The sequence below is a fragment of the Callithrix jacchus genome, chromosome 21 (assembly GCF_049354715.1).
Source record: "Callithrix jacchus isolate 240 chromosome 21, calJac240_pri, whole genome shotgun sequence".
Taxonomy (NCBI): domain Eukaryota; kingdom Metazoa; phylum Chordata; class Mammalia; order Primates; family Cebidae; genus Callithrix; species Callithrix jacchus.
The window spans coordinates 23,126,440-23,143,088 of NC_133522.1; the positions used below are offsets into that span (position 1 = coordinate 23,126,440).

Here is a 16,649-nt window from a genome sequence, read left to right on the forward strand (position 1 = left end):
CAGGAGTTCAAGACCAGCCTGGCCAACATGGTGAAATCCCATCTCTACTAAAAATACAAAAATTAGACAGGCTGTGGTACTTGCCTGTAATCTCAGCTACTCAGAAGGCTGAAGCACAAGAATAGCTTGAACCAACCTGGGAGGGAGAGGCTGCAGTGAGCCAAGATGACACCTCTGCACTCCAGTCTGGCAGACAGAGTGAGACTCTGTCTCAAAAAATAAAATAAAAGTAATTAAATAAATTTATAATATCTCTAGACTACCCATTCTATTGTATTGATCTTATGTCAATTGTTACATCACATTGCTTTGATAATTCTAGCTTTATAATACATCTTAGAATCAAGTGGTATAAATTTACCAACATTGTCCTTTTAAAAAAATTGGCCAGGCATGGTGGCTCAGGCTTGTAATCCCAATACTTTGGGAGGCCGAGGCAGACGGATCACCTGAGGTCAGGAGTTTGAACCAGCCTGACTAACATGATAAAGCCCTGTCTCTACTAAAAATACAAAAATTAGCTGGGTGTAGTGGCGGGTACCTGTAATCCCAGCTACTTGGGAGGTTGAGGCAGGAGAATTGCTTGAACCCTGGTGGCAAAGGTTGCAGTGAGCCGAGACTGCAATTGCACTCCAGCCTGGGAGACAGAGTGAGACTCCATCTCAAAAAAAAAAAGTCTATTTTGGATCTATGCCTTGACATATAATTTTAGAATCACCTTGTTAATTTCTGCATAAATGTTTGCTGAACTTTACATTGGGATTTCTTAAAGTTATAGATGTATATGGATAAAATTAAAACCTTTTCTGGTGTTGTATCTTACAACTCATGGACATGATATCCCTCTCAATTTTTTTTTTTTTTTTTAATTTAAGCCGTCCTTTACTCCCGCCAAGCAATATTTTGGAGATTTTAAGATACAGGTCTAACATAAAGTTTAATAAGTATACTATCCCTATATGCTTCATGTTTGTTCATTCTATTTTAAAGACATTTTAATTTGAATATTTAGTTGAGCCTTACTAGTATATAGAAACATAATTGATTTTTGTGTTTTCATTTTGGTTTCTATGGCTTTATTACACTCAGTTTCAGTAAGACTTTTATAGGTTTCCTGGATTTTCTGCATAAATGATCATCTCATCTGTAAATAATGTCAGTTTCTTTTTTCTTTTCCAACAATATGACATTTTATTTATCTTACTTTTAAATGTATTATTTTGCCTTATTGCACTAATTGGGACTCCCAATATAATTTTGAAAGAAAGTGGTAAGAACAAACATCTTTACATTGCCAATGATCTTAGAGGAAATCAGTTCTTCACAAAAATGATGTTAGTTATTTTTGGTAGATATTTTTATAAAGTTGAGGAAGATGCTTTCCATTCATAGTTTGCAGGTAAATTTTATTATGATTGAATTTTGAATTTATCAAATGCTTAATTTTTTATCTGTTGAGATGAGCATATACTTTTTCTTTTTTATATATAATATAGTAGATTATATTGATTACTGGATATTAAATCAACCTTGGTAGGGCTGAGATAATGTGCTGTTTTTCTCATTTTTTTCATTTTTGGATATTGTGTTTTTTTTTGAAATGGAGTTTCACTTTTGTTACCCAGGCTGGAGTGCAATGACGCGATCTCGGCTCACCGCAACCTCCGCCTCCTGGGTTCCGGCAATTCTCCTGCCTCAGCCTCCTGAGTAGCTGGGATTACAGGCATGCGCCACCATGCCCAGCTAATTTTTTGTATCTTTAGTAGAGATGGGGTTTCACCATGTTGACCAGGATGGTCTCGATATCTTGACGTCGTGATCCACCTGCCTTGGCCTCCCAAAGTGCTGGGATTACAGGCTTGAGCCACCGCGCCGGGCCTGGATATTGTTTACTAAAATTTTGTTTGGGATCATTGCAACTATGTTTAGGAGACTTACGGGTCTGTTTCATGTAAATATGTATACATGTATTTATTTATTTATTCATTCAAATATTGCCTTGTTTGGTTTTCTTTTTTTTTTCTTATACTTTAAGTTCTGGGATACATGTGCAGAACATGCAGGTTCGTTACACAGGTGTACACGTGCCATGGTGGTTTGCTGCACCCATCAACCCGTCATCTACATTAGGCATTTCTCCTAATGCTATCCTTCCCGTAGTCCCCACCCCCAACAGGCCCTGGTGTGTGATGTTCTGCTTCCTGCATATGTGTGTTCTCATTGTTCAACTTCCACTTATGGGTGAGAACATGTGGTGTTTGGTTTTCTGATCCTGTGTTAGGTCGTTGAGAATGATGGTTTCCAGCTTCATCTGTGTCCTGCAAAGGTCATAAACTCATCCTTTTTATGGCTGCATAGTATTTCATGTATATGTGCCAAATTTTCTTTATCCAGTCTATCATTGATGGGTATTTGGGTTGGTTCCAAGTGTTCACTTTTGTGAATAGTGCTGCAATAAACATACATGTGCATGTGTCTTTCTAGGAGAATGATTTATAATCCTTTGGGTATATGCTAGGTAATGGGATTGCCAGGTAAAATGGTATTTCTAGTTCTAGATCCTTGAGGAATCACCACACTGTCTTCCACAATGGTTGAACTAATTTACACTCCCACCGACAGTGTAAGAGCATTCCTGTTTCTTCCCATTCTCTCCAGCATCTGTTCTTTCCTGACTTTCTAATGATCACCATTCTAACTAGCATAAGATGGTATCTCATTGTGGTTTTGATTTGCATTTCTCTAATGACCAGTGATGATAAGCTTTTCTTCATGTTTATTGACTACATAAATGTCTTGAGAAGTGTCTGTTCATTTCCTTCGCCCACTTTTTGAAGGGGTAGTTTGTATTTTCTTGTAAATTTGTTTAAGTTCTTTGTAGATTCTGGATATTAACCTTTTGTTAGATGGATAAATTGCAAAAATTTTATCCTATTCTGTAGTGGCCTGTTCACTCTGATAATAGTTTCTTTCCTTGTACAGAAGCTCTTTCGTTTAATTAGATCTCATTTGTCAATTTTGGCTTTTGTTCCAGTTGCTTTTGGTGTTTTAATTATGAAATCTTTGTCCATGTCTCTGACCTGAAAGGTATTGCCTAGGTTTTCGTCTAGGGTTTTTATGGTTTTCAGTCTTATGTTTAAGTCTTTAATCCATGTTAAGTTAATTTTCGTATTAGATGTAAGGAAGGGGTCCAGTTTTGGTTTTCTGCATATGGCTAGCCAATTTTCCCAACACCAATTTTTAACTAAGGAATTCTTTCCCCTTGCTTGTTTCTGTCCGGTTTGTCAATGATCAGATGGTTGTAGATGTGTGCTGTTACATCTGAGGCCTGTATTCTGTTCCATTTGTTGATATATCTGTTTGTTACCAGTAACATGCTATTTTGGTTACTGTAGTCTTATAGTATAGTTTGATGTCAGATAGCGTAATACCTCCAGTTTTTTCTTTTTGCTTAGGATGGTCTTGGCTATATGAGCTCTTTTTTTTTAGTTCTATATGAAATTCAAAGTCGTTTTTTTCTAATTCTGTCAATGAAGTCAATGGTAGCTTGATGGGAATAGCACTGAATCTATAAATTACTTTGGGCAGTATGGCCATTTTCATGATATGGATTCTCCCTATCCATGAGCATAAAATGTTTTTTTCATTTGTTTGTGTCTTTTCTACTTTCCTTGAGTAGTGGTTTGTAGTTCTCATTGAAAAGGTCCTTCACATTTTTTGTAGGTTTTATTCCTAGGTATTTTATTCTCTTTGTGTCAATTATAAATGGGAGTGGACTCATGATTTGGCTCTCTGTTTGTCTATTATTAGTGCATAGGAATGCTTGCGATTTTTGTACATTGGTTTTTGTATCCTGAGACTTTGCTGTAGTTGCTTACCAGCTTAAAGAGATTTGGGGCTGTGAAGATGGGGTTTTCTAAATATACAATCATGTCATCTCCAAACAAAGGTAATTTGATGTCTTCTCTTCCTATTTTAATACACTTTATTTCTTTCTCTTGCCTTAGTGCCCTGGCTGAAACTTTCAATACTGTGTTGAGTAGGAGTGGTGAGAGAGGGCATCCTTGTCTTACACTGGTTTTCAAAGGGAATTCTTTCAGTTTTTGCCTATTCAGTATGATATTGGCTGTGGATTTGTCATAAATAGCTCTTATTATTTTGAGATACATTTCATCAGTACCTAGTTTATTGAGAGTTTTTAGCATGAAGGGCTGTTCAATTTTATCGCTGGTCTTTTCTGCATCTATTGAGATAATCATGTGGCTTTTGTCGTTATTTCTACTTATATAATGGATTATGTTTTGATTTGTGTATGTTGAATCAGCCTTGCATTCCAGGAATGAAGTCGACTTAATCATGATGGATAAACCTTTTGCTGTGTTGCTGGATTGAGTTTGCTGGTGTTTTACTGAGGAGTTTCACATTGATGTTCATTAGGGTTACTGACATGAAACTTCCTTTTTTTGTGTGTGCCTCTGCAATGTTTTGGTATCAAGATGATGCTGACTCCATAAAATGAATTAGGGAGGATTCCTTCTTTTTCTATTGTTTGGAATACTTTCAGAAGGAATGGCATCAGCTCCTCTTTGTTTCTCTGGTAGAAATAGGCCATGAATCAGTCTAGTCATGGGCTGTTTTTGCTTCGTAGGCTATACTGTCTCAGTTTCAGAACTTTTATTTATCTATTCTGGAATTCAAATTCTTCCTGGTTTAGTCTTGGGAGAGCATATGTGTTCAGGAATTTATCCATTTCTTCTACATTTTCTAGCTTATTTGCATAGAGGTGTTTATAGTATTTTCTGATGGTAGTGTGTATTTCTGTGGGATCAGTGGTGATATCCCCTTTATTATTTTTTATTGTGTCTATTTGATTCTTCTATCTTTTCTTCTTTATTAGTCTGGCTAGTGGTCTATTTTGTTAGTGTTTTCAAAAACCAGCTCCTGAATTCATTGATTGGTTGAAGGGTTTTGCATGTCTCTATCTCCTTCAGTTCTGCTCTGATTTCACTTATTTTTTGTCCTCTGATAGCTTTTCAATTCTTTTGCTTTTGCTTCCATAGCTCTTTTAACTGTGATGTTAGGTTGTCAATTTTGTATCTTTCCTGCCTTCTCCTGTGGGCATTTAGTGTTATAAGCTTCCCTCTAAACAGTGCTTTAGCTGTGTCCCAGAGATTTTGGTACATTGTGTCTTTGTTCTCTTTTGTTTCAAAGAACTTGTTTATTTCTCCTTAGTTTTGTTATTTTCCTAGTAGTCATTCAGGAGCAGGTTGGTCAGTTTCAATGTAGTTGTGTGGTTTTGAGGGAGTTTCTTAATCTTGAGTTGTAATTTGATTGAAATGTGGTCTGAGAGACTGTTAGATTTCCATTCTTTTGCATTTGCTGAGGAGTGTTTTACTTGAAATTATGTGGCCAGTTTTAGAATAAGTGTGATGTGGTGCTGAGAAGAATGTATATTCGGTGGATTTGGGGGTGGAGAGTTCTGTATATATCTATTAGGTCCGCTTGGTCCAGAGCTGAGTTCAAGTCCTGAATATCCTTGTTAATTTTCTGTTTCGTTGATCTAATATTGACAGTGGGGTGTTAAAGTCTCCCACTACTATTGTGTAGGAGTCTAAGTTTCTTTGTAGGTCATTAAGAACTTGCTTCATGAATCTGGGTGCTCCTATATTGGTTGCATATATATTTAGGAGAGTTAGTTCTTCTTGTTGCATTGATTCCTTTACCATTATGGAATGCCTTTCTGTGTCTTTTTTGATCTTTGTTGGTTTAAAGTCTGTTTTATCAGAGACTAGGATAGCAACTCCTTTTTTTTTTTTTTGCTTTCCATTTGCTTGGTAAATCTTCCTTCATCCCTTTATTTTGAGCCTATGTGTGTCTTTGCATGTGACATCTGTCTCCTGATTACAGCAACCCAGTGGGTCTTGACTCTACCCAATTTGTCAGTCTGTGTCTTTTGGTTTGGGCATTTAGTCCTTTTACATTTAAGGCTAATATTGTTATGTATGAAGTTGATCCTGTCATCATGATGCTAGCTGGTTATTTTGCCAGTTAATCTTCATAATGTTGATTGTCTTTATAATTTGGTATTTTTGCAGTGGCTGGTACTGGTTTTACCTTTCCATATTTAGTGCTTTCTTTGGGAGCTCTTGTAAGGCAGGCCTGGTGTTGACAAAATCTCAGCATTTGCTTGTATGTAAAGACTTTTATTTCTCCTTCACTTATGAAGCTTAGTTTGGCTGGATATGAATTTGCGAATTTACAATTATTTTCTTTAAGAATGTTGAAAGTTGCCTCCTCCCTTCTGACTTGTAGGGTTTCTGCAGAGAGATCCATTGTTAGTCTGATGGGCTTCCCTTTGTGGACCTTTATCTCTGGTTGCTCTTAACATTTTTTCCTTCATTTCAACCTTGGTGAATCTGACGATTATGTCTCTTGGGGGGTACTCTTCTCGAGGAGTATCTTTGTGGTGTTTTCTATATTTCCTGAATTTAAACGCTGGCCTGTCTTGCTACATTGGGGAAGTACTCCTGGATAATATTCTGAAGAGTGTTTTCCAACTTGGTTCCATTGTCTCTGGCACTTTCAGGTACACCAGTCAAACATAGGTTTGATCTTTCCAAACAGTTCGATATTTCTTGGAGCCTTTGTTCATTTCTTTTCATTCTTTTCTGTCTAATCTTGTCTTCATGCTGTACTTCATTAAGTTGATCTTCAGTCTCTGATATCCTTTTTTCTGTTGTTTAATTCAGCTATAATACTTGTATATGCTTCACAAAGTTCTCGTGCTGTGTTTTTCAGCTCTATCAGGTCATTTATGTTTGTCTCTAAATTGGCTATTTTAGTTAACAATTCCTCTAACCTTTTTTCAAGGTTCTTATTTTCCTTGCATTGGGTTAGAACATGCTCCTTTAGATCAGAGGAGTTTGTTATTATCCACCTTGTGAAGCCTACTTTTGTTAATTTGTCAAACTCATTCTCTGTCCAGTTTTGTTCCTTGCTGGCAGGGAATTGTGATCCTTTGCAGGAGAAGAGGTGTTCTGGTTTTTGGAATTTTTTTCAGCCTTTTGCACTGGCATTTCCTCATCTTCATGGATTCATCTACTTTCGATCTTTGATGGTGACCTTTTGATGGGGTTTTGTGTGGGCATCCTTTTTGTTGATGTTGATGCTATTGCTTTCTGTTTGTCAGTTTTTCTTCTAACAGTCAGGGCCCTCTGCCGCAAGTCTGCAGGAGTTTGCAGGAGGTTCACTCCTGACCCTGTTTGTCTGGGTATCACCAGTGAAGGATGCAGAGTAGCAAAGAACAGCTGCCTGCTCCTTCCTCTGGAATTTTCATCCAAAAGGACGCCCACCAGATGTCAGCTGGAGCTCTGCTATATGAGGTGTCTGTGGACTCCTGCTGAAAGGTGGACTCCCAGAGAGGAGGCATGGGGGTCAAGGACCCACTTAAGGAGGCAGTCCATCTCTTAGAAGAGCACTAGCACTGTTCTGGGAGATCCACTGGCTCTTTTAGAGCCAGCAGGCAGGAACGTTTAAATCTGCTGAAGCTGCATCTACAGCTGCCCCTTTTCCCAGGTGCCCTGCCCAGGGAGATGGGAGTTCTATCTATAGGCCCCTGACTGAGGCTGCTGCCTTTCTTTCAGAGATGCCCTGTTCAGAGAGGAGGAAACTAGAGAAACAGTCCGGCTACAGCCACTTTGCTGAGCTGTGGTGGGCTCCACCCAGCTGGAACGTCCAGCAGGCTTTGTTTACAGTGTGAAGAGAAAATTGCCTTCTCAAGCCTGAGTAATGGCGGACTCCCCTCCCTCTGCTAAGCTTCCGCGGCTTCCGGGAGGTTTTGTTTACACTATGAAGGGAAAATTGCCTTCTCCTGACTCAGTAATGGTGGACGCTCCTCCCTCCGCCAAGCCCGAGCATGCCACGTCAACTTCCGACTGCTGTGCTGGCAGCGAGAATTTCAAGACAGTGGATCTTAGTTGTTGGGCTCGGTGGGGTTGTGATCCGCTGAGCTGGACCACTTGGCTCCCTGGCTTCAGTCCGCTTTCAGGTGAGTGAAGGGTTCTGTCTCGCTGGCGTTCCAGGCGCCACTCTGGTATACAAGAAAACTGCAGCTAGCTCAGCGTCTGCCCAAACAGCCACCCAGTTTTGTGCCTGAAACCCATGGTCCTGGTGTTGTTGGCACCCGAGGGAATCTCCTGGTCTGTGGGTTGCGAAGATTATGGGAAAAGCGTAGTATCTGGGCCAGAATATAGAGTTTCTCACGGGAGAGTTTTCAAGGCTTCCCTTGGCTAGGGGAGGGAATTTCGGGACCCCTTGCGCTTCCAGGGTGAGGTGATGCCTCAGCCTGCTTTGGCTCACCCTCTGTGGGCTATACCCACCGTCTAACGAGTCCCAGTGAGATGAACTGGTTGAAAATGCAGAAATCACCCATCTTCTGCATTGATCTCGCTGGGAGCTGCAGGCTGGAGCTATTCCTATTCAGCCATCTTGCCAGCCCTCTGGTGTTCAAATGAGGTAATTTGGACTGACAAAGTGTGTTGAGAAGTATTTTCTATTTTTTGGAAGCATGTATGCAAAATTGATATTATTTCTTCTTTATATGCTTAGTAGAATTCACCAGTGTCATACAGGCATGGAGCTTTCTTATGAAGAGAATATATCATGAATTCAATTTGTTTAGTCATTATCTTTGTTGAGGAATCTTCTGTCAGTTTATATATTTCAAGGAGTTAGCCCGTTACATTCAAGATGTTGATAAGTGTATAATATGCTCATATTACCTTTTAATCATTTTTAATGTCTGTAAAAAATTGTATTTGTATGAATTTTTTTCATAATTGATATTGGTTATTTACATGTTTTCTTTATTTCCTAATTAGTCCAATTTATGGCTTAGCAAGTTTTTTCTCTGTTCAAAGAACTAGATTTCAGTTTCTTTGATTTATTTTTTCTTGATTTTTTCACTCTTCTTTCTTCTAATTACTTTGAGTTCAATTTGCTCTTCTGTTTTTGTTTCTTAAAGTGAAATCTTAGATCATTGATTTGAGATCTTTATTAAAGCTATATAGTTCCCTTAAAGCACTGCTTCAACTGCATTCTACAAATTTTATAGAGTATGTTTTCACTTAGCTTAAATTTTCTCTAATTTGTTCTTTTACCTACGGTTTATACAGATGTGTTATTTAATATCCAGATTTGAGGATTTTCCAAATATTACTGATTTTTAAATTAATTCTTTAGTGACCACCGAACTTCATATAAGAAAACTTTCAGTTTTCTTAAATTTATTGAGACTGGTCAATCTTCTGTTCATGCCTTTTATACCCTTGCTAATTTTCTGCCCGTTTTTTCTATCAATTACTGAGGGTAACGTGTTCATATCTTCAATTATAATTTTGAATAGGTGTAGTTTTTTTTCAATTTCTATCAGTTTTAAAGCTCTGGTATTAGTGTATCCACATTTAGGATTTTTATATATACTGATGAATCAATCCTTTCAAAATTATGTATATAATTCTTTTAAAAAAATCTAATTGACAAAGATTACAAATATTTAAAGTGTACAACACAATGATTTGATATATGTATTCATTGTATAATGATTACCACAGTGAAATCAGTTAACACATCTAATTACCATCAAAGCTGTTTATTAGATTTGCTGAACTTGTTTATCTTATAAGGTAAAGTGGGTACTATTTATGTTACATTTCTTGTTATAAACTCTACTTTGTTTCATATAAATATGGGCACTCTAGCTTTTTTTTTTTTTTTTTTTTTGAGACGGAGTTTCACTCTTGTTACCCAGGCTGGAGTGCAATGGTGCGATCTCGGCTCACCGCAACCTCCGCCTCCTGGGTTCAGGCAATTCTCCTGCCTCAGCCTCCTGAGTAGCTGGGATTACAGGCACGCATCACCATGCCCAGCTAATTTTTTGTATGTTTAGTAGAGACGGGGTTTCACCATGTTGTTGACCAGGATGGTCTCGATCTCTTGACCTCGTGATCCACCCACCTCGGCCTCCCAAAGTGCTGGGATTACAGGCTTGAGCCACCGCGCCTGACCCTCTAGCTTCTTTTTAAAAATGTTTGCTCTGTGTACTTTTTTAGTCCTTTTACTTTTAAACTAAACGTCTTTATAATTAAAGCAGGTTTCTTCTAGATAATGTCTTAGGTATTGCTTTTCGATTCAATCTGACAAGCTCTGCTTTTTCTGTGTTTTAATTGAGCTGTTCAGACAATTTAAATGTATTATGATTTTCAGTATAGTTGGATTTCTATTTATGATATTGCAATTTTTTTCTACTTGTCTCTTCCATTCTTGTTCCTTTTTTCTTTTTCCTGTCTTTATTTTTGATTACTATTTTAAAATGTATTTTACTGTTAGTTTTAGTTTTTATTGGATACTCTAGAGTTTATAATATACATCTTTACCTTGCAATAATAGTACCTTTTCAAATAATATTATACCAGTTCATGTGTATAGGAAGAACCTTATAACAATATACTACTATTTATAAACTTTCCATTATTTGTACTATTTGTGGCAAAATTTATTTTTCTATCTACTATAAACACCACAATATATTTTTTAAAGTACAAAATTAGTTTTACAGGTTAAAAAATGTTTACATTTACCCACTTTATTTCCATTTCCAGTGCTCTTCATTTATTTGTACAGCTACAGATTTTTGCCTGATTTTCTGTTTCTTCTGTCTAAAGGATGTCCTTTGACATTTCTTGTAGTGCAGTCCTATTGAAGGTTAATTCCCTCCATGGTTGTTTTTCTGGAAGAGAAAAAGTCTTAATTTCATGTCAGTTTTGAAGAAATTTTCACTGGGTAAAAAATTACAGGTTGGCAGTTTTTTTTCTCATTCAGCATATTAAAGGTTTTTCTTTATTATGTTTTAACAACTTTCTGAGCAGTTTGCAGTCATTCTTGTCCTTGTTTTTCAGTATGTAATGTGTCTTTGTTTTCTTTTGACTGCTTTTAAAATGTTAACTTTAGCAGTAGTTGTCAGCAATTTGATTTTTTTATGTCTCAATGTGTTTTTCTTTAGTTTCATTTTGCTTGGGACTTTTTGAACTGCTTGGATTTGTAGTTTGATACTTTCTTAGCTTTTATTTCTTCAGAAATTTGTTTTTTGTTTCTTCTACCTCTTCTCTTTCTGGTCCTCCAGTTATATGTAAGTTAGACTCTGCAAATTGTCTCACGGGTCACTTATTTTCTGTTCATTTTAGTTCCCAGACATTTTCCTTTCTGTGCTTGCTTTATTTTGAATAATTTTTATTATTATGTCTTCAATTTTACTCCCTTTTTTTCTGCAATGTATAATCAGCTGTTAATCTTATCCAGTGTATATTTATTTTAAATATAAGATATATTTTAAGTATAAGATATTCCATCTCTGGAAGTCTCATTTGTGTATTTTTAAATATCTATCATTTTTTTGTTATAAGGCTTATATTTCTCTTTCTTTTATCTTCTTTTACATATTGAGAATATTTGCACCACCTGTTTTAAAACAATTATTTATTTATTTAAAAATCCCTGTCACTGTCATTTACGGGTTTGTTTCTATTCTAATTTTATGGTTATATGGACCCGCTTTTCTACATACCTGGCAATTTTTTTTTGGGTGCAATATTAGTCAGGTAAGACTGCGATAAGAAAATGCCACAGATATTTATTTTTTCAGAGTTCTGCAGGCTGGAAGTCCGATTAAGTCCAGTATGGTTGGTTTCTGGTGTGGGTTCTCCTTCTGGTTTGCAGACAGCACCTTCTTGCCGTGTGCTTATGTGACGTTTTCTTTGTGCATGTTAGGGAGAAGGTGCAAATAGAGAGCGAGAGATCTCTAGTGTCCCATCTACCTTTTATAGGGACACTAATCCTATTGGGTTAGGGCCACACCCTGATTCCCTCATTATAAACTTAATTACCTCTATAAAGGCCCTAGCTCCAATAAAATGAAGGGTTGGGATTCAATGTATAAATTATGGTAGACATAATTCAAGACTGAAGGAGATCTCCTCTGTAAATCTCTAGATCTTTCTTTCTCTCTCTTTCTCCCTCTCTCTCTCTCTCTCTCTCTCTCTCTCTCTCTTTCTCTCTCTCTCTCTTTTTCCCCCAGTACATTCTTGGCTGACTGCAACCTTTGCCTCCCAGGTTCAAATGATTCTCCTGCCTCAGCCTCCTGAGTAGCTGGGATTACAGGTGTGTGCCACCACACCTCGCTAATTTTTCTAGTTGCATAGAGGTGGGGTTTTGCCATATTGGCCAGGCTGGTCTCCAACTCCTGACCTCAGGTGATCCACCCACTTTGGCCTCCCAAACTGCTGAATTACTTGGTGGGAGCCACTGCACGTGGCACGCTCTCTTGCACACGCACCTCATCTTGTGCCCTATTGCCCATTACACTTGATTCTCTAGCCATAACAAGGTGCTTCATGCTTCTCTCCTCCCTGGCTTTGCAAATGCAATCTCCATCTGTCAAAAAAAGCGAAAAAAGAACCAACTTTGTAGGACTTTTGTGAGAATCAATTAATTCAATACATGTAATGTAGAACATTGCCTAACATGTATCAATTACTCAATAAAGGTTAGCTATTATTACTATTATTGATCAAAGAGTACAAACTATATACCCTCTGGAAACACCAGAATATATAACATATTAGTTATAGCTTAAAATATACTTTGAAGTAAATTATTTTTAGGTTCTTTCAGATATTCACAGTGGGTTTTAAAAAAATAATAGGAACAATTGAACCTGAAAGATGATTATATATTTTTCATATTCAAATATATATAGCATAATAATTTTCCTTTCAAATAATTTGGCTCTTTTAACATTGAAATTTATCTAATACATTTCAGAAAATTTGTGGAAAATGATTTGGTAAAATGCTCTTTCAACTGTTACCGTATTTTCTTTATTATAAGGAAGTAAAACAATAGTTCTATACTGCTACTTAAATTTTAATGTTTTAATATTGACTAAACTTTTTTCCACTATTTTACTTAATTCTCATAACTATCTTATTTTACTTACAAATGTGGCATTTCAAAAGGCATTAAAACTTATTTTTTAAAATAAGGTTTTCCATTCACATATGTGCATTACAGACAGCAACTTTAGCAGAAAAAAATTACTGGAAGCAACCTTCTAAAACTTAATTTCTGTTTTAATGCTCAATACTGCTGTCTTCTCAGGAAGAAAGTGTGATATTTCTCTTTTCTCTATAGGATTTTTGGGTGGGTGTCAAATCGCCTTCTACTTCCGGGGAAAAGTTAACATCACTGTGTTCTGATACAAGTAAAAAGCAAAGGGATTGCTGGACAGAATGGGCCACCTGGTAGAAAACTACAAACAGGATGTGATTTTGAATTTCTTAATTCATGAATGAGAATTAAGCTATATTCCCACAGAATAGTAGCAAGTAAATCTTCCACACATGAAAAATGAAAGTATCAAAGCTGGAATGAAAAACAAAAATATCTCTGGGCTGGTGGAGAAAAGAGGTTTTTGGTTCTTGGAAGCAACATAGACCTGCTCACATAGGGTATCGCAGAGATGGCAGAACCAACAAGAGGTTAGAGGTACCTGACTTTGATGGCCTTCAAGTTGGAGCTTAGTACAACATGAGTGACAACTCTTATTCCAAATGGATGTTGGTGAGGGGTTCTGGCAGCAATGGGAGCTTAGTTTGATGACCATGAACTCCTTATCTCCTGGACCATGTAGACCTGAGATGTTTGTATGATCTTGCATTGTCTCAGAGAAATTAAAGAAAGCCCCAAGAAGCGGTTAAGTTTTGGACTACCCACAAATTTAGCTATTGTAAACTATTCTATGATACCAGCAGACTAAATAGTTTACACATGGAAAACTTACCTGTTGCCCACACTGGAGTGTAGTGGCATGATCATAGCTCACTGCAGCCTTGAACTTCTGGGCTCAAGCAATCCTCTCACCTAAGCCTTTCCAGTAGGTGGGACTCCAGGCACATGCCACCCCTCCAGGGTAATTTTTAAAAATTAAAATATGTTTTTGGCCAGATATGGTGGCTCATGCCTGTAATCCCAGCACTTTGGGAGGCCGAGGTGGGCAGATCATGAGGTCAGGAGATTAAGACTGTCCTAGCTAACACAGTGAATCCCTGTCTCTACTAAAAATACAAAAAAAAAAAAAATAGCTGGACATGGTGGCACACACTTGTAGTCCAAGCTACTTGGGAGACTGAGGCAGGAAAATTGCTTCTATCTGGGAGGTGGAGGTTGCAGTTAAGCTGAGATTGCACTACTGCACTCCAGCCTGGGCGACAGAGTGAGACTCTGAAAAAATGTTTTTTGTAGATTCATGGTCTCACTATATTGCCCTGGCTGGTCTTGAACTCCTGGCCTCAAGTGATTCTTCCACCTCAGCCTCCTAAAACACTGGGAATATAGGAATGAGTGCATTTAACTGTTAAATGTGCTTCTCACCAATAATACATTTTTTGCAGTTTTCATAAACATCTATTTTATTATTATTATTATATTTTATTTTATTCTTTTGAGACAGTCTCTCTGATGCCCAGGCTGGACTGCAGTGGAACAATCTCAGCTCACTGCAACCTCTGCCTCCCAGATTCAAGCAATTCTGTGGCCTCACACTCATGAGTAGTTTGGATTACAGGTACACACCATCATGTCCGGCTAATTTTTGTATTTTCAGTAGAGACTGGCTGGCTCTACTAAAGTCAGGCCACCTTCAACTCCTGACCTCAAATGATCCACCAACCTCGATCTCTCTAAGTGCTGGGATTACAGGTGTGAGACACTGTGCTTGGCCTAAATATCTTTTTGTTTATTTATTTGAGACAGAGTCTCTCTCTTGTCACCCAGGCTGGAGTGCAGTGGTGTGATCTTGGCTCACTGCAACCTCCGCCTCCCCAGTTCAAGCAATTCTCTTGCCTCAGCCTCCCGAGTAGTTGGAACTACAGTAACATGCCACCACACCTGGCTAATTTTTGTAGTTTTAGTAGAGAAAGGGTTTTGCCATATTCATCAGGCTAGTCTTGAACTCGTGGCCCCAAGTGATCCACTCACCTTGGTCTCCCAAAGTGCTAGGATTACAGGCATGAGCCACTGGGCCTGGCCTACGTATCTTTAAATGATGCATATGTGACTGCACAACTGCAGCATTGGTATCTAGATAGATAGTCAGTTCATCTATAAAGCAGCTATCAAGTAACCGTCTAAATATTTTAAAATACAGCTCTTGTTTAGATCATTCTTAGGTTTGATCACCTTTTTTTGTTGGGTGGTGGGGAGTCCTACTGGTCACATTGGAAATATACTAAGGCCAAATCTTCTGACATCCTGAAGGCTTCTTTCAGCTGGATTAAGCTCCTAACTCCAGGGCAAGCCCAAATTTGTGGCCTCCTGCATTACTGCTCTTCCTGTCTACCAGAGTCAACAGTATTTGTTGGGCTCAATGTCTGAGTGTAGCTCACTGCAGTTAACTAGAGTTGTTGACTTTTGCAGAAATGGAAGCAGTGAGATCCAACCAATACTTAGCAGCAATGTGAAAATGAGTGCAGTTGGTACCTGATGTCCTAGTAAGATGCACTGAAGTGTCCAGATTTTCATATACTTTCTGATAAATTGATTCTCCAGATTCTGTCCCATGATTGACATTAGTGTGTAGTTGGAAGTCTCCAGTCCTATAGAGCCCACTGTGAAGTTATTCCTTGTTAGCTTTGATTTGACACTATCAAAGGTCATCTGGTACCCAGCAAGCTAGCCTCATTACCAAAGACAAACCATGGGTTTCAGCTTCTCCAAAATGAAAGTCAACATTACAACCAAAGTGTGTACATACTGCTTATAAGAGGACTTGATCTTGACACTTTTCTCTCCTGTGTTTGGTGAGAAGGTAGTATCTAATGTCAGTTTCAAGCCTTGTCAAATCTGGTCTTCAGTTGTGATTTCTGTTTCCAGACTGTTCTGTTCCCAGAGTGTTCCACTTTTCTGAGAAAGTCAGACCATAATCACACCATTTATATTTGGTCTCCAACATCCTAGTAATTTTACCAGTGTCTGTATTAAATGAACAGATGTTGAGAATTCCATGTCACTGCATGACATTTTTTCACCTCCAGTTTCACCAGCTCCGAACCAAATCCTTCATAGAAAATATCTCTGACAGCGATGCCTAGGTCAGCATGTGACGGAGGAATACACACTGGCCATGCTCAGGTCTGTCTGTAGGTTACCATGGTGAAGACTTGGGAAGAGGTAAACTGGTGTTCTCCTGATGGGGAGTACCCCCACTGCTTTGTTTACAGCTGAGGCCACTGGATTTGCCTGAGGTTGTGTTATAGTTACCTTGGCTGGAGGACAAAATGGAGGCACAATCCCACTTGCCGCCTGAATATTTTTAAAATGAAAAAATATTTTTGAGCTGTATTAGTGGTTTCCTTAGAAATAGAATCAATAAGATAGAATCAGTAAAATAGATAGATAATAGAAGATAAAATGAAATTTATTATGGGAACTGGATCACACACTTGCGGAGGCCAAGAAGACCCATGATCTTTCATTGGCAAACTGGAGAACTAGGAAAGTCACTGCTGTAGTTCAGCTTGAGTTGGAAAGACTGATTA

The 16,649-nt window shown here is 37.9% G+C and overlaps 1 pseudogene; it reads right to left on the bottom strand.

Moving 5' to 3' along the window:
• Positions 1-15,385: 15,385 nt before the first annotated feature.
• LOC108589378 (non-selective voltage-gated ion channel VDAC2 pseudogene) lies at positions 15,386-16,400 on the bottom strand (annotated as a pseudogene).
• Between the last annotated feature and the right edge of the window lie 249 nt (positions 16,401-16,649).